Source organism: Capra hircus, chromosome 10 (genome assembly GCF_001704415.2).
Source record: "Capra hircus breed San Clemente chromosome 10, ASM170441v1, whole genome shotgun sequence".
Taxonomy (NCBI): Eukaryota; Metazoa; Chordata; class Mammalia; order Artiodactyla; family Bovidae; genus Capra; species Capra hircus.
Genome location: NC_030817.1, coordinates 21745950 through 21763953, shown reverse-complemented (window position 1 = coordinate 21763953; position 18004 = coordinate 21745950). Strand labels below are relative to the sequence as shown.

The 18004-nt window shown below is 48.2% G+C and overlaps 1 protein-coding gene across 3 annotated transcripts in view; it reads left to right on the top strand.

The window, feature by feature from the left end:
- SUSD6 (sushi domain containing 6) overlaps positions 434-18004 on the top strand; it is a 97776-nt gene continuing 80205 nt past the window's right edge. For all 3 annotated transcript variants that reach the window (XM_018054035.1, XM_018054036.1, XM_018054037.1), the window contains exon 1: positions 434-711. The gene's annotated coding sequence lies outside the window, so the exon portion shown is untranslated. The remainder of the gene's footprint in view (positions 712-18004) is intronic.

The following is an 18004-nucleotide window of genomic DNA, read 5'->3' as shown; positions in this document are numbered from 1 at the left end:
TTCCTAAGTCCTAAGCTAAGGCAGCAGGAACGAAAGCGCCTAGTCGACCGGAGAGCAAACCGATCCTTTGCAAATAACAGTACTCCAAAAAACCAAACCATAGCCGAATAATACAAATAATAATACAAACAATAAGAGCAGAAGAACTGGAAAGGCTAAGCGCAAAGCCGTCGCAGTCAGTCCGCAACTCCTCCTCCCAGTCTACTCTAGCGGAGTCGGCGTGACGGTCCCTTTAAGAACTCCCTTTCTTCCTCGGTCTCGCCTGCCGAGGGGCTTGCGGGCCGGCCGGCAGCGCGTGCGCGCTGGCAGCAGTCTACCGGCCGGGCCTTTTCCCCAACGGGACGATCGCGGCGGCGCGACGCCGGCGCTCGTTACGTGCGCGCGCGTGGCCCCGCCCCTCTCCCGCGCCTTCCCCTCCCCCCTCCGCCGCCTCCCCCGCCCGCGCCGTACAGCTGGCCCAGTGACGCGAGCACTGCCACTGCTGCCGCCGCCGCCGCCGCCGCCGCGGTGTTCCATTCTCCTCAGCCGGCGACAGTCTCGTCCCCCTGCCACCGGCCTCCTCCTCACGCAGCGCCGGCCAGACGACGGCACGCGCGCGGGGGCTCGCCTAGAGCCGAGAGGGCTGCGGGCGCGCGCGGGCGACGGAGCGGATCCCAGCGCCGCGGAAGCTGCGAGCGCCCCCCTCCCGGAGGTCGCCGCGCCGTCCCCCCGGTGAGTTGTCACCGCGGCCGGGGGAGCGGCGGCGGGGCCGGGCATTGTGTCACAGGAGCGCCCGAGCGGGCCGGCTGTCAGGGGCGCGGGGCCGGCGCGCACCGCCCAGGAGGGGGACGGCTTGGGGAGCCCGGGCGGCCGTCCCGAGTCGGCTGCTGTCCGCGCTTCCTGCCCCGGCGCCCCGGGCTGTCACCCCGACTCCCCGGGCGGCGAGCCCCGGTGCTTGGCGTGGGCCGGGAGGGCTGGCGGGGTGGGCTGTGAGCCGAGGCCGGGAGGAGCACCGACCGGCAGGCTTACGGCCGGGAGCTTTCTGGCCGGGACCGGGGCGCGCTGCCCAGGGGCCTCGCCGACCGTGCGGGGTCGCGTTCCGGGCCGGAGTTCAGGGTGGAGACCGCACTTTGCAGGTCGCAGGAGAGGAGGTAGGCAGAGGCTTGCTTTTCTTTATTACTTGTTAACCGTTTTCGCGTCAGGGCCAACGAAAGCGGCGGGTCCCGAGCTGGGGCAGGGTCAGCTTAGCGATGGTGGACTTCGCAGGACAACCTTGGAGCCCAGTTGTGCAAGCCCCGGAGCTTTCTGGAGCTCCCGCGTCTCGTCTGGTCTTTAATCTCCAAAACTTCATTATTATCCGGGCTGAGACGCACCGAAACCACTTCCTGTTTGTGTATGTAGACTTTTTTTTTTTAATTTCTGGTTTTTAGAAACTCCAAATATTGGTGTCGGTCTGACCCTCCCACAGGGTTGTGACTGTGGGGGCAGCTGAAGTGAGAAAAGTTACCCCGTAAGGGAGGTCAGGAGAAGGAGGTGGTTTGGGGCACCGTGAGACCTAAGAGAAAAGAATCGTGGAAACAAATCTTTATAGCTGGTTCAAGGGAAGTTCAGCAAGGAGGCCTGATGCTGCTGTTCCCATAGAATCTCCTCTGGTGGCAGGTACTTCCTGTGGCTATTTCTCAGATCACTTGCATCCTTATCTCTTTCTCTGGGGTCCACATTGATGGTATGTTTGCACAACATTGGCTTGTTCATACATTCTTTCTTTTCTTTAGTTTCACGAAGTATTGGTGATATAGAATATATGCCAGGCACTGTGTGCTAGGTATTCGGGTTACTGCAGTGAATAAGACAGAACCCAGCCATTCCTTACAGAGTTCACAGTTTTTAAATCAGCTCATTTTGGATTATGTTGGTAATTTTCACTGGTGGCCATTGCTGCTTAAGGAAGTTCTGCTCAGTGTGTTCATAGGGGACAGTACTGGTAACAAGGCCTGATAAACAGAAATCCGTGTCCACAGAGTGGCTTTTTGGATACTGTAGTAGAAGTGTTCTGTGAAACCAAACCTCACCTACAGCTAGATGAGGCAGGTCCCTGATCACAGTAAGACATCCCAGGGCTCCCCCTTCGCCACCACCACCACCCTGCAGTGCTTAAACCCTCTGAGCAAACCCGTTGTCAGATGGCAGAGTTCAGCTTATTTGCTGGAGGCTTGCCTGCTCAAAGGTCAGAATTTGGGCAGATAGAAACAAAAGGGAGAAACGTAGAATGAGCTGTTACAGATGCAGGCTGGCAGACGATGAGCCCTCAGCACTTTGGTCTCCTGGCTGGTCTCCATCATGTGGTGGTTGAACTTGTGCTGTCATGTAATGGTCTCTTCGTAGGGGATTTCCTCCCTTGCGATGGCCAGGGCAGCAATCTCTATAGCTCCCCCCCTCCACCCCCCATAACACACGTATGCCCCCTCCAAAGGGAATTATTCACCTGACTTCTTAAAAGTAAGAACGTATTTCAAGTTTATTGCTACTCAGCATTATGCGTTTCCATCCTCCAGGAAAAAAATTTGCCTTATGTTTTAAATCTTGTTCTCTTTTTCCACATTCCTAGCTCTTTGATAACCAGATAACTACTGGTATCTGTCTGTGGCCCGGAGAATTATAGTACTGTGTCTTTGAAAAAATTCGTGAGTCATGTAATCTTCCTCATTTCTGTACCAGAACAGTTGAACTGGGGAGAATGTCTTTAGCAGAGCCTCTTACAGGCCGAGAAGAAAGGCCAGAGAGCACACGTCCTCATCTTCCTCTGTAGTTCTCCGTTGACCAAGGGGCGATTTGCGGAGAGGGACATGATGCCTGTGTCCAGGCTTGACGTGCCCACTTGGAGGCCTGAATGTCTGCAGACCCACCAGGCCCAGTTGTGTAATTGCCATGCAGGAAGCACTTTACTGAGCTCCTGAACTGACATGTGATCTCCTAGTGAAAGCTGACAAGCAGGATTCCTTTTCCCTCTTCCATCCGCCTGGACAGTAAGGAAGTCTTGTCAAGGGGGTATTCCCTCAGGCAGTAGGAGAAACAGGAGAAGGGACAAGGAGACGGAGAAGCCCAGTGCCTTTTTTGTTTTTAACTTTGAAGGCAGATATTACTGTGGTGTAGACTTGGGTGCAGATTTGCTTCTTGGGCTAAGAGTAAGCATTGGGATAAATGCTTGTATGTCGATAGAGATTCTTTCTCCTGGTCGAGATGGCTTCAGGCTAGGGTCCACCCACATATCCGACTAGGGTGAGGCTTAACTTAATGGAGTGAGTTTTTAAAAACTTAATATTCTTAAGTTACATTGCCACATTGCAGGAAACTTGAAACTAGAGCAGTGAGAAATAAGGCCCGTAATATGCCGATGTTGTTTCCTTATTGGTTGGAATGAAGGATGCAACTGGAGGCTGGGGCTGGGGGTATGTGATGAGTGTTGGAAGCTGCTAACAGCTATGGATCTGAGACCAGTGAAGCAGTCTCAGGACAACATGGGGATGACCATCCTTGAGCATCAAGACACGTTTGCTCCTGCCCTGACTAGGATTCACGGCAGCAGCCGTTGTACCCTTAGATGGCTATGAGTTCCTGTGTCTCTTTGTAAAATCTTTATCTGAAAGAGTAGAGGTTCTGGGGAAAGAGGCACCTCAGACAAGGGCTAGGTTTTAGCAGCAGAGCCTGTGGGCACCTACGGATGTTTCCCTTTTCTTGTGCTCACCTGTGTCTGTGATGCTGGCCTTTTTCTTTCCCTCTTAGTTCCTGGGCCTAGAAACCAGTAGGATTCCTCTGTTTGCTCTCTCATCTTCTGGTTCATGCCTGAGTGCGGAAGTCTCCACTCCTTTGGTAGGCCCTGCAGTGGTGCTGAGCTGGGTCGCTGCAGCCGTGGACGGCCACCTGTGCTGCCGTCAGGGCTGGGGGACGGTCGAGTCTCTGTGAAGGTGCTGGAACAGCAGGAGCGGGAAATGCAGCGGCCATGGTGAAAACTAAGTGGGTTTCACAGACTCCGTTGGTGCCTGTGATGTATTCTGCCTCCCTGACTCTTTCCATCTCAAAAGAGGAAAATAGCCACCCTTGAAACATCAGAAGCTGCATGCCAAGAATTCATGCAGTCCTCCAGAAACAGGATATTATTGAAGCATTTTTCTCAAGCAGAAACAGATGTAGTTCCCTGTTAGTGTCGCCAGTGTTAGTGGATCCTTATAAAATTACCTGATAGCAGTGTGCCCATAAGTGTACTCCCCCCCGACGCATATACAAGTATTATTATTATTAATATTTTTGGCAGAGCCTCATTGCTTAATCTGGGGAAAGTTAGCCTGGGATTCCTGATGAAAGTTAGCCTGGGTTTGTAGACGCAGAGGTGGTGACTGACAGTTCCTTATTACCCAAGAGGATCTTCTGTGGTGAAAAATTTGATGACTCAGGATTCATTCCTCCTATAGTTGGTGATTGAACACAGAACCTCAGCGAAGAGACACAGATAGGGGTTTTTCCCCCAGTTTCCTGTTTCTTTCTTTCTTTTTTTTTAAATGAAACACTTCACGAATTTGCGTGTCATCCTTGCGCAGGGGCCATGCTAATCTTCTCTGTGTCATTTCAGTTTTAGTATATGTGCTGCTAAAGCATTCTTTCTGTCCGTTTTTAAGAAGGGGAAAGTCTAATCTTTCCAAATCCAGCCTCCCGCCAGCAGTGACTTGCCGTCATTCACAGTTGAAGAAGAGAGTGTAAATTGCCCTAGGTGTAGACTCTCCTTGCTGAAATTTTGGCTAGACTAGGCTAATGATGCGAAGAACTGACTCATTGGAAAAGATCCTGATGCTGGAAAAGATTGGCAAGAGGAGAAAGGGACGAGAGAGGATGAGATGGTTGGATGGCATCACTGACTCAGTGGACATGAGTTTGAATAAGCTCTGGGAGTTGGTGATCGACAGGGAAGCCTGGCATGCTGCGATTCATGGGGTCACAAAGAGTCAGACACAGCTGAGCGACTGAGCTGAACTGAGGCCCATGAAACTTGCTTCTGGGAATGGGAAAGAAGGAGTGTTCATCCCTTTCTTCCTTCTTTGGGTTATTCTTAGTTGATCTCAGTAAACTAAGTTGATGGGAGTTTAAAAAAGAGAACTTGAAAAAGAGAACAAGTTGGTTTTGCTTATTTTGCATTTTAAGTTGTAGTCAAGACAAACTGAGGGAAGAAGGGAGACTGAGGTTTGTTTTTTTTTTTTTTTTAATTGTTAATATGCTGGGACAAGATGAAAATAGAGGAGGGGAACCACTGTGATTCTACCATCTTAACACAAACATCATGTCCATGTATTTATTCTGTGGTAGTCCTGTACATTCAATTTTCTATTTCTTTTTATTATCTAACATTACAGCATAAACATTTTCTTGTAATGACACATAACTTTTATAGTTAGTTTTAGTGGCTTTATAAAATTCCGTTAACTAGATCAGCTGTGATTTAAATACCCTTTCTTATACATCTGCTTCCCTGGTGGCTCAGATGGTTAAGCGTCTGCCTACAGTGCGAGAGACCTGGGTTTGATCCCTGGGTCAGGAAAATCCCCTGGAGAAGGAAATGGCAACCCACTCCAGTACTCTTGCCTGGAAAATTCCATGGACAGAGGAGCCTGGTAGGCTACAGTCTATGGGGTTGCAAAGAGTCGGACACGACTGAATGGCTTCACAACAATCACAACCAAGTGATCACTATAATCTAATCTAATCTTAGAACATTTTCATCACCTCCCAAAGCAACTCCGTTAGTAATCACTCCCTGTTTCTCTACAATTCCTCTAGTTCAGGGGTACCAGTAGTCTATGCTCTGTCTATAGTTTACGTATTAGGACATTTCATTTGAATAGAATCATATATTATGCAGTCTTTAATGATTGCTTTCTTTAATTTAGCATAATGTTGCTGACGCTTAACCATGTTGTAACATATGTCACTACTTCATTTTGCTTTATTGCTGAATAATCTGCTGTATAGATATACCATATTTTGTTTATCCATTCATCAGTGGACAGACATTTGGGTTGGTTCTGTGTTTCGGTGATTATGAATAGTGCTGCTGTGAACTCATGGTTTTTGTGTAGGCATAGATTTTTTCATTCCTCAGGGAATTGTTTTTAAAGCTGCATCTGTATTTTTATTTTGGATTTGATGTTCTACTTGGTTATGTTGTTTGTTTGGGTAAGAACAGTATAGTGATATCTCCTGTCGAAAGATGTTGAAAGTATTGCCCTGAATTTAAGAAGAGGTGCCCTATCTCTCTGTCTATATCATATATGTAAGAAGTTTGAACTCTCCAGTAGCATTGTTTCCAGATCTTTGGTGCAGAACTTTATAAACAGTAGTGAGAGCTAATAGATGCAGTAGTGCTTAAATTCAATGCACATGTACTTCTACTTTAAAAAAAGGGGGGGGGAGTGGGAGGGGATGGTTTAGCATGAAGCCTCCCAGATCTAAATTGCATCATCATGTCTTTTGGAGAGAGAGTTACCATGAACCCCACAGAGCCTTCCTTATCAATGTAATTTATAGTTCTCAAAAGTTTTTCCTCTCTGTATGAAAAATTGCATGCAAGGGTTCTATGCACCTGCTTGAGGCTGCTGCTGGGCTGGGGAGTGGCGTGCCTACTGAAGAGAAAGCCAGTCAGTGATGGGGGAGGGTAAGAGTCTATGTAAACACAAGTCTAGAAAAAATATTTTTTAGAACAGCTTTACAGGCAGACCTTAGTTGCACCCAAGGTTTAAAATATAGATCATGCCAGACACAAAGAGGAACAGATGGTGCTGCTGGGAGTGTCATTTCCTCTACAGAATCTGCCCCTGGGTGGCTTTGCATCATAGCAGCCTCAGTACTGAAATATGCCATGCCTACTCTCGCCCTTGTCCTGATTGGAACTCCTCGCGTTTGTGATCAGTAGCTGGTCTTGCTTCTCCTGCTCCTAGATTCCTACCAGAATCTCCTGAAAGTGTGCATGTTTAGGCCACCTGAGGATCCGAGAGTCCAGATAGTTCTGCCTCAGAAATGTGTGGGCCACAGGGCACATGCCCTTTGTCCACAAGCCAGACAAAAACTAGGAAGTTGAGTTATTTTCCCTTGTACCTGTTTCAGGTTCCTGTACCTATAGCTAAGTCCCAGGACCAGTTCTTCCAGAAAGTTCGTGTATGTGTGTGTGTGTGTGTGTGTAAATGTGTATGAGTGCAGCCATAACTTCACAGCCACTGTTCACTGCCGAAAGTTTTAGATTTGGAGTAGGCTTTACCTGTTAATGGCTTCCCTTGTGGCTCAGATGGTAAAGAATCTGCCTGCAATGCGGGGGACCTGGGTTAGATCCCTGGTTTGGGAAGATCCCCTGGAGAAGGGAATGGCAACCTACTCCAGTATTCTTGCCTGAGAAATCCCATGGACAGAGGAGCCTGATGGGCTACAATCCATGGAGTCATTGAGCAACTTACACTTTCACTTTCACTACCTGTTAATTTGAATTCTGTTCCTAAGTACTAGGAGTCTCAAAAGAGTGAGGAGACAGTATCCAGATGTTACTTGCACAGCACGCCAGGCATGTGACCAGAGAGAGCTCGTGAAATGCCGAAGTTGGAAGGATGGGACTTGAGGATGGTCTCATTTCACCACCTCACTTTATAGAGAAAAATGGGATATGGTTGCTCAGAGCTCATTTCCTAGAGTGGTGACGGGGCCAGGGCAGAAGCCAGGGCTTCAGATTCCTAGTCTGGTGCATTTTCTGTCCCAGTGTGATCAGCTTCTTTTCCCTGGGCCTCTTCCAGGAAAGAAGGCTGGAACCCAAAAGGGTGTGTGGTTCATATCGTTAGGAACAAACTCATATCCCTCTGTGATTGTGGCTTCTGAGTCTTTAATAGTGAAATTACAAAAGAGAATGAGCCTCTAAATTCAGTTCTTCGGAAGAAGAACTGTTCTTAAAAGGGGAGTTGTTGTGTTTAGCCTGGCCTGCTTAACTCTTCTATCTCTATAGTGTGCTTCCTTACAATTTAAAAAACACTCTGACTCCAGGCCGACGGGATGTGTTCTCTGAGTCATTTTCCCCTTGCGGTCTGTCTCACCCAGGTGAGACGGTGGCAGGTACTGGTGGCATCCTGGATGTAGGCGGACTGCCGAGTATTTGAGAACATGCTGTCTGGGCGAGCTGACTGCCTCTCCTTCCCACCCTGTTAGCAGACCGAAACCCCTTGCAGCCTGGCTCTGGTTTCCTCAGGTTTATTTATGTGGGTCAGCCACCCGTCCACATGCAGTGCGAACAAGGTCTCTAACTGTGTCTTTAGGCAGCGAGGAAGGGAACAGACTTCTTGGGCTGAGTTGCCACATATACTCTCTTTCTCCAGATAGCCAGTGAGCAGTTTTGTGTTCAGTAGGTGCTGTTCTTTCAGTTGGCATGCTCAAGGCATTTCTAGAGGGTTAACACATGGTGTGTTGGCTGGTCCACACCTTTATCAATCCTTGATTCTCATCCACCCCCAGGTAGAAACTGTGCCATGGGAAGGCCGTCTACCTCCTCGTTTCGGTCCTGTGGGGGATTTTGCTTGTTACACAGCAGGATGGCAAGAAAAACAGGCTCTGGGTTTCATAAGATTTCATTGGTCCGTCTTAGTTTCCCCTTTACGTGCGCCCTCAAGTCCTGATCATTTGTGAGCTGAAAATCTGGTTGGGCTGTGATGTCAGACTGGTGGGAGGTGGGCAGAGGGTTGCTACAGAAACCAAGAGGAAGGAAGGAAGTCAGGTCATTTGTGTGGCAGGTACTTAGTGAATGCCTGTGGTTGTTCAGGCATTGTGAACAGAGAACAAAATGGACACAGCACTTGCCCTCATGAGGTTAACAGTCCGGGGGAATACCCATGGGTTATTTAATATGACAGCAGTGCTGGAGGAATCTGTTGTGTAAAGCAGGCGTTCAGCTTGGCTACTCAAAAGGAGCGGCTCTGGCTTTTTCAGGGACATTTGTGCTCCAAACCCACAATCACCTTGGAAAGGAGGAGGGCTTGAAACATTCTCTTTGAGAATTCTACCTGGCCTCCCTAGCAAGAGAGCAAATTGCCTTTCTCTGTAGAGCAAACTCGATCTAGGAGTTTGGAGTCTGTATGCCCATTTTCTGGCTTTACTTGAGTGCTGCACAGTCTGTGGGATCTTAGTTCCCTGACCAGGTATCGAACCTGTGCCTCTTGAAATGGAAGTATGAAATCTTAACCACTGGGCTGCCAGGAAGTCCCAATCAGTTTTTAATGTGTGAATGTTTTTTGACCTTGAAGTATCTTCCCTCCACCCTGCCCCCTTTCTTTTAGTTTAGAGAGAAAAGCCTGTGTGAGTTTAACAGTGAGAAATTGGGAGGGGAGTAGGATCAGTGGTGTGAATTCCTTAGGGAATCTTTTATTCTCCATTTCCTTTGTCTCAATTTTAAATAATGTTAATTTGCAGTATCTCTTCCTGTTATGGGGCTTTCCTGGTTGCTTAGCTGGTAAAGAATCCACCTGCAGTGCAGGAGACCCTGATTCGATTCCTGGGTCAGGAAGATCTGCTGGAGAAGGGATAGGCTACCCACTCCAGTATTCTTGGGTTTGCCTGGTGGCTCACCTGGTAAAGAATCTGCCTGCAATGTGGGAGACCTGGGTTTGATCCCTGGGTTGGGAAGATCCCTTGGAGAAGGGAAAGTCTACCCACTCTAGTATTCTGGCCTGGAGAATTACATGGACTACAGTCTATGGGGTTGAAAAGAGTTGGACACGACTGAGTGACTTTCACTTTCACTTCCTGTTATATCTGGCTTTATAACCTGCCAGGGGTGGTAAAGGCCCTAGCACACTACTGGCACAGATAAAGGTCCCAATAAGCACACTTCTCGTGTAGGCTCAGGTTCTTGGCTAAGATTGTAAGTTCCCCAAGGTCAGTGCTTGTCTTGTCCACTTCTTTATACTCAGCTCCTGGATTAACTGGTTAAGAATTGACCAGATGTAGAGGAGTAAAGTCAAAAGGGTGAGAGGGCAAGGTGACTTTGAGGCTGTGAGCCTTGATGACAAGGAATGTAAGAGTGGCATTATTGATGAAATTCTAAAAAGAAACATTTTGAGGGAGGCCTGGCTTGAGTGGAAAACAAATATAAACAGGGTGATAAGAAGCTGTTAATGTTCATCAAGTTCATTCCGACTGGTGGCTGGAAAAGAAGAGAGCTCAGGAGCCACGGAGGTGGAGGTCGGGAGGGAAGGAAAGAGAGAGGATATTGGTTGTTGTCCAGAATGTTTCAGTGAGGCCAGTCATAAACAAGTTACAGGACTCCTTATGAATTCTGATCCTAGACCAGAGAGTCACCCCTTCTAATTTTCAGGTGCAGGTCTTTGTTTCTAGAAAACTGTCATTCTTTTAAAAGCCTCAAGAGGTATCAGTCACACCCTTAATCCAGTTTACACGTGTGCCATCTACTTGTTTGGCCTTTTTTTACAGATACATGACATCCGCTGTAAATCTGGCTGCAGGCAAGGAAGTAGTTAACATAAGATGGCTTGTTTTCTGTTTGTTCTCCCGAACTGAGCTCTTCTGGGTGCATGCTCAGTTATGTCCACCTCTTTGTGACCTTGTGGATTGTAGTCCCCCAGACTCCTCTGTCCTGGGATTCTCCAGGCAAGAATACTGGAGTGGGTTATCATTTTCTCCCCCAGGGGATCTTCCCAACCCAGGGATCGAACCTGCGTCTCCTGCATTGCAGGAGGATTCTTTACCACTGAGCCACCAGGGAAACCTGAGCTCTTCTGGGTTGGTGCTTTTGCTCCTGGAATTGTAAAATAGAATTGTGTGGGTCATCTGCTTTGAAGATCTGTGTGTGGTTTGAAAAATCATGTCTTTGAAAGAATGGCTGCTCTCTGCAAATGCTGACTGCTTTTCTTGGGATGTATGTGAAACAGTGTATGAACAGATTTCACAGCCTTTGGTATTGGTAAAACTTCCTGTGGATGGTAACAAGTAGACATTTTTCAAGCAGTGCATCAGAACTCGTTTATTAATTGAACAAGTATTGAATGCTCTTTCCCACATAATCATCTCCCCACAGGGATTCCTTGCAGCACAGTATAACAGAGGTTTTGAATCGTTCGTCAGTATTTTGGTTAGTCTTTTCCTCTCATAGATTTCAAACCCCTAGAGGAGAGAAGGGCTGGTTTAAGTTTCTTCCTCATTTACTTAGGCAGGTTGAATGTTCATATTAATAGCAATAAAGATCTGTTTATTTTACAAAGTACTTTACATAAGGAATCAGATAATTACTGTGAGGAAGATTTCAGTCCCATTTTACAAATGGGACAGCCAAGGCCTTTGGTGACCAGTGGGCATTTAGAATTCACTGTGCTGGTAAATAGGGCCGCTGAGTCAGCTGGGGCTGAGGCTGAATCAAACATTGGTATCCTGCTGGGAAACAAGAAAACTCCTAGAATTGCAGACTTGGTAAATTTTAACTTGTGCATGAAAAGCAATGTAGCAAACCCTTTCCTCGTCCCTACCCCTGTGTTGGTGTGGGTGCTCTGAGATCGGTATGTCAGTATGTTTTTGTGTATCAGTGGGACAGAGATGTGAAAGTATGTGTAATTCAAAAAAGGGCACATTGCATCTCCTAACTAAGGAAAAAGCATTGCTGTATAGTCTGAGAAGATCTCACTTTTATGTTTTCAGAGGAGCAGGGAGACCACAGGGGCAACACCCTGGTATTTAGAAACCTTTGCAGTTTTGGGGTTAATAGAAGGTCCATTTGAGGGTGAGCCAGAGCAGAAATTCCAAGTTCCTAGGACTCTGTGTAGGGATCTTGAGGGCTCTGCAGTTCTATCCTGTATCAGCATTGTTGGAGTCCTATTCTGTCTTTCTGCAGGTGTGTTCTGACTGGGACATCAACTGGGACATCCAACTGTGGGTCCTGAGCCCCCCTGAGATGCCTCCCACTCCTTAGGGGCTCCTGAAGAGTGTCCTTTCTTGCTGACATGGGGATCCAGGGTCTTCTGCAGGCCTGGCCTGACCTCCTCTTCTCTTCCCCGTTGTCCTGCCTCTCTCCCTTTCAGAGGCAGAAGAGGAGCCTGTGTGGACAGTGAGCGGGCTGGGGGGAAGGTCCTGCCTCGCCCAGGACAGCTTGGATTTGAAAAACACGAAGCAGCACTAACGTTGTTGGGGCGGGGTGTGCTCAGACTGCTCTGGCTGTTTTTCCATTTGGTCAGGAAAGTGGAGGAGTGAGACTGGCTGCGGGCCAGGCAGAGTTTCCCCCTTTCCTATGGCGAATGAAAATGGATGATTGTTCGGGGGAGTGGGTATGAGTGGGAGGCGTCGGAGCAGGCCCTGCTCAGCCACTTCCCAGCTTCATGACCTTGAGTGGGTTTAACCTCTCAGACGCGGAGTTCTATCACTTGTGAAGTGAAGGTGAGAATGTTACCACTACCTGTCTCTCGAGGGGTAGCCACCAGAATATTAATAATTACCTGGGATGGGGAGTTCTGGGGTGATAAAGGGTAACAGGAAACTAGAACTTTTTGTTTTATTTTTAAAAAATTGGAGGATAATTGCTTTACAGTGGTTAACTATAACTTCTTAAACTTGCTTTTTGTTTCATTTGAATTTTCACTATTGGCATGCATGACTTAAATTATTTAAATTATGTTGAAAAGTAACCCCTCCTAGGATTGTCACGAAAATCAAATAAAATGGGATAGTTAAAACACTCGGTATGGTGTCTGACAATTAAAAGCTAACTCATGGCAGTTTATTTGGGGAAAGAAGTGATGTTTAGTAGTTAACCCTTGCTTTTTGTAGCGTTAGGTTTTCTGTCTGGCTTATGTATTTTGGGTGAGTCTCTTTGTTAAGCCCCAGTTTGTCAACTGAAAATGGAATTAAAGTCAATATCTACTACATACAGGGGTTTGGAGGAGACACGCAAAGCAGCTAGCCTGGTGCCTGGCTCCTAGTCAGTGCTCAGTAATTATTGCCTGTTAGCCTGTTATCCTCTCAGTCACCCTGGAAGTGAGGAGAGAGTGATGCCCACTTGAAAGCTTCAGAATGTGAGGCGCAGAGTGTAGTTTAGGACAGGTGTCCTGTCTTAAGGCCAGGTGCTGAGTTAGCAGCAGAAATGGTGATACCAATGCTCTTGTGGCCTATTGGCCCCTGTTGCAAACCAGAGAGGTCTCATGAGTGGGCAGATGGGAAGCACCGGCCAGGCCCGTGGATGTGAAGCACGCCGCTGGCCTGACAGCGTGGGTTACTGAAGGTCAGTCTGTCCGAGAAGGGAAGAGGCTGGTTTAGGACCACTTCCTTTCTCACTCTCCGAGGCAGATGGATGGCGACCAGATTGACAGAAGGGAGGGGCGCGTTTCCTCCCGCTTGTCTTTCGCATCCTCCTGGCTTGTCCTGGGGGGGACTCCTGAGCACTGCCCTTGTAGTGGGCTGTTTTCTCAGCTCCTTCAGTCTAGCCTTCTCTGCCAGCCTGCCCTGCTGCTGAGTCCACGCCAGCAGCCTCCCAGGCCTCCTCCCCGTGTCCTGGGAGGCCAGCACAAGGCCTCTCAGCTCCTTCCTCCACACCCCTTTGGGGCTGCCGGTGACTTTGCATCTGCTCCTCAGCCAGCTGCCTGTCTGTGCGGCTGACTGGGTGAGCTGAAACCAGACTTGGTGGGAAATCAGTCTTGAGCTTCCTTTTCTGTGTATTCACATTTTGAGAAGAGAGAAAAACAAACAAACAAACAAAAGACCCTGAGTGATTTCTGCCCAGTCTTGTTTTCAGAGAGTGAGAGAGGTCCTAGTCACCAAACCCACTTGTGGGGCCAGAGCTGATTTTGCCCTGGCTTCTCACCTTGGGTTTGTACAGTACGCTTCTCACCCTCCCCTTTTCAGTTCTCTTTTTACGTAACAGGTGTTACCGCATTTGCTGGCTCCCTTCTTCATAGGGTCACGAAGTCCTTACCCAGCATTGGTGAACAGTGGAGGTGCTGCAGTGTCTGCAGTTCAGCAGCCTAGGTTGGCCCGGTGTACTGGAAGAAAGCATGTGTGTACTTGTGCAGAGTCTCGCGCTTGACAGTTTTTATCCTGTTACCCTGTGTTTCGAACACACCCTTTTCCATTTGCATTTGATGGTGGCTGGTGAGCCTTGTAGTCCATTTTTCCTTGGAGTGTATCCTTGCTATGGGTGTTGAGTTCACATTTTATGCTTAATTTCCCATCAGGATCTGAACAGTGGGCCTGCTGTGGTGCTGCCACCAGCCAAGTCATTGCACCTCGAGACAAGTCTTCTCTGACTCCCAGGCTGCTTTCTTTTCCTTATTTATGGCAGCCTGAAGGCCTCATGAAGTGCATCAAAGTGTTTCCTGTTGGCTTGGTGAAACGAAGACACTTGGAGGACCTTAAAGGCCTCGTGGAGGGGACCCTCTTACTGTTAGCTAATCACAAATTAAGACTCTTGAGTGAAGAAGGAGCCCTCCCACCCACTCTGTAAAAGCCCCTCTGAAGCTCAAGTGGTTCAGGCCGTTTGTCATGTTGCTGTAGTATTTATCTGGTTTTTGAAGACAGACTTGATTAAATTAATCCTGGTTGTAAGGGTAGTGCCTAGAGGTCTTGGAGGAGAAACTTAGGGAAGAATCAAACTCTGGGTTTATTTCAGGCCTAATCGGGAGCTGGCAGCAGCGGCTTTGGGGCTCCAGGGAGGGGGGAATGGCACCCTGCCTTGGAGCTGTCATCTAGGATGCCACCTTTTGGGAACCAGACTGTAGACAGTTCCTGGCCCGTGTGAAGTTGTGCCTGGGCCTTATCAAAAGTGAACCAGATGGTGTTTCTAGCAAAACTGGCAGATGTTCTTGCTGTCAGAATTAATTTGAAAGTTTTACATGTAAATGTGGAATTATGGGAATTTTTCTTTTGGGGTTTTAGTTGTGTGTGGAAGTGCTACCCTTACCTTAACAAGGCCTTTATTTATCTCCTGCCTCAGGCCAGAAGTGACTCCCTACTCTGTGTCCTCCCATCCCCTCTGGTTGCTTTCCTCCCCAGATGGGTCCTTTGTGGTGGGGAGATAGAGGGTGATCAGGCCTGTCTTGAGCGTAATTTGAAGGTTGGTGATGGGACCGGCTGCCCAGATGTGTCTGCTCCACAGATAACATCAGTGACTAAAACGTTCGTCATTTGAGTCACTCCTTTGAGTTGAGACCTTTGGATGTAGCAGGTATGATACCTAGAAAGAGTGACTGTATCAGAGTCACAGAGCCCAGGAAAGAGGCAAGAAGAAAAATCCTGTGGGGTCTGGGACAAGGCAGGAAGTCCTGAGTGCATGCTTTGTGCCAGGCCCTGTGTTTGTGCTGTTGCTAGGTGGGCCTGTATCCACTTTATACATCAGAAAATCAAGCTCTAAAAAAGTTAAGTACTGGGGTTTCCCTGGTGGCTCAGTGGTGAAGAATCCACCTGCCAATGCAGGAGACACGGGTTTGATCCCTGACCTGGGAAGACCCCACCACGTGCCGTGGAGCAGCTAAGCCTGTGTGCAGCAACTGTTGAGCCTGTGCCCTAGAACCTGGAAGTCACAACTGCTGAGCCCACGAGCCCTTAGAGCCCATGCTCTGCAACAAGAGAAGCCACCGCAGTGAGAAGCCCACACACCTCAATTAGAGAATAGCTCCTGCTCGCAGCAACTAGAGGAAGCCCACGGAGCAATAAGACCCGGCACAGTCCCCCCCCCCCGCCCCCCCGCCCGCCAAAAAAGAGTAGTGTAAGTAACTGTGTGTACCTCGAACCAAGGTTAAAATGATTCCAAAGTCTTTGTTGTTTTCATGGCAGGTAAAAATATATACTGATGAGGAAGTTGGGGTGGAGGATGAGGTGGGGAGGGAGACGGGGCAACCTGGAGAGACCAGAGTGCGTGGGGGAGCTGCTGTGGAGGGGTTCTGGGGAGTGGGTGATCCTGGGTGAAGGATGTGGAAAGGAGAGGCTGGCCGAGCTGGAAAAGAAGGAAAAAGAGTTTTGGGTATCACTTTGGAGGGGCTGACCATTGGCCAGTGGCAGCTCTAACCTGAAGGATTCATCTTGGAGTCTCTTTGGGGTCTGGAGAACCAGAGAGCCTTTGTCTTCAGGCTGGTGGCAGTTGGGCCCGGCAGGAAGCCTTTTAATCCCTGGTATTTATAGACTGGCCTGTACTCTACTCTGAAGCAACTCCATTTCGGCTACTGAAGGCGGCATTGCCTTGCCTTTGAAGTGCCACATTTATGGGTCCCCTGTTTGGCCCAGCGGGAGGGGCTGGGTAATGCTGCATCATATTGTGCTGATTCCCGGCTGCCTCAGAGGTTGTGCAGGGACAGTTCTGCCATTTCCGTCAGAGTGACCTCTGGCTGCCCCCGCTCCTGCAGCTGCTGCTTTTCCTCTTGAGGGTGAGGTGGGAGTCAGGACTGGGGAAGTCAGCTCTCTTGTCTCTGTGTTCAGGGTAGCCGGGAATTCCCTACAAGAGTGATTCTGATTTGTTCCCCAGCTCCATGCCATAAGCCTGGGGTTGCTTGGTTTATAGCACAGGCAGCCCTTGCAGTAAATCCTCAGTCCCGCCCAGCCTTGATTTATTGACACCTGCTGGCTGAGTGTGGGGGGTGGTAACCAAAGATGATGGAGACGGGCCTCTGACCCAGTACCTGGAACTGATGAACACGCAGCTCACGAGTAAAGAGCAGGTCAGTTCCTTTTCCTTATAGCAGGACGTGTCCGTACACCTTCAGTCCTGTCTATCGTAAACGATTATTGTGAGGGCTGATAGTAGCAATAATGAATTGAGACTGCTTCAGAAGTATAAAACTCTAGATTCACACAAAACCTTGTTAAAACCTTAATAAAAGATGACATGTCTTGAGTGCCTTCTGGGTACCAGGCACTGATGATCTAAGTGACTTACATAGTTTATATAATCTTCACAGCAGCTTCAAAATAGGTTGCTTATATTATACCCATTTTACAGTTATGAGAATTGATGCCAAAAGAGGATAGAAAACATCTTTCTAGATGAACAACTGGTAAGTAGCAGCAGAAGCAGACACCTCTGAAGTCTTGACTGCACCGTGTGACCTTTTTGAAAACCCCGAGGAATCATAATGGGGGTGGGTGTCGTTCCTCAAAGGGAGGCAGCAGCCAGGACTTACCCTCAGAGACCAGAAAGGATCAGGGAAAGGTCAGCCCAGTGCCCAGAAAAGCATTAGCATTTCTGTACAGCCTAATCACATTACCGAAAGCAGTCCTGAACTTGGAGCCATCTTTCTTGGATAGTAATGCAATTGACATAGATAATTTAAGCCAAAAAGGAAGGGCAGACTTGGTGAGCTCACATATGTGGATGGATACCTATTAACTGTAAAACACTGAGAGGCAAAACCTTACAGCAAGTGCATCTGTCTTCAGTTTACAAATGAGTGCCAAGACCCAGGCAACATGCCCTGTGTTGGGACTTTAAAAAAAACACACATTAAAAATTTTTTTTCTCCTGTCAGCCTTTTTGTGTTGAAGTTTCTATGAAGGATATCTGAATTTGGTCATTAATACTCAGTGTATCCATCTTTGGCAGTTACTTTTCAGAGGAATCAGGCTCATTTTAGGGGGCAGCTTCTAGCCAGGTTATTTCAGTTGTGGAAGGTGTGGGGCAGATGGCTTCCTCAGATGCAGATCTGTAAAGAAAAGAGAGCTTTGGGACTTAAAGTCTCTGAATTCCTGCTTCCCTTCACTCCATTCTGCCAACAGCATTCTTCACATGCAGCGCCTATGACTGAGGTGATGTGTCTCATTCGCAGTTGGGGGGAATTAGCCATCAACATCTAATGACCTAGTTCTCAATCTCTTCAGTGGCTTCAGAAAGTTTCCTAGAATACCTCCAAAGCAGTGTTTCTCAAAGTGTGCTAAGTCACCTGATCCACCTCTAACTGAGGAATTCTTACCTAGAATCAGTCTGCAAGTTAAAACACTTCGCTCTGCTGAGGTTCTGAAGTAGAGCTGG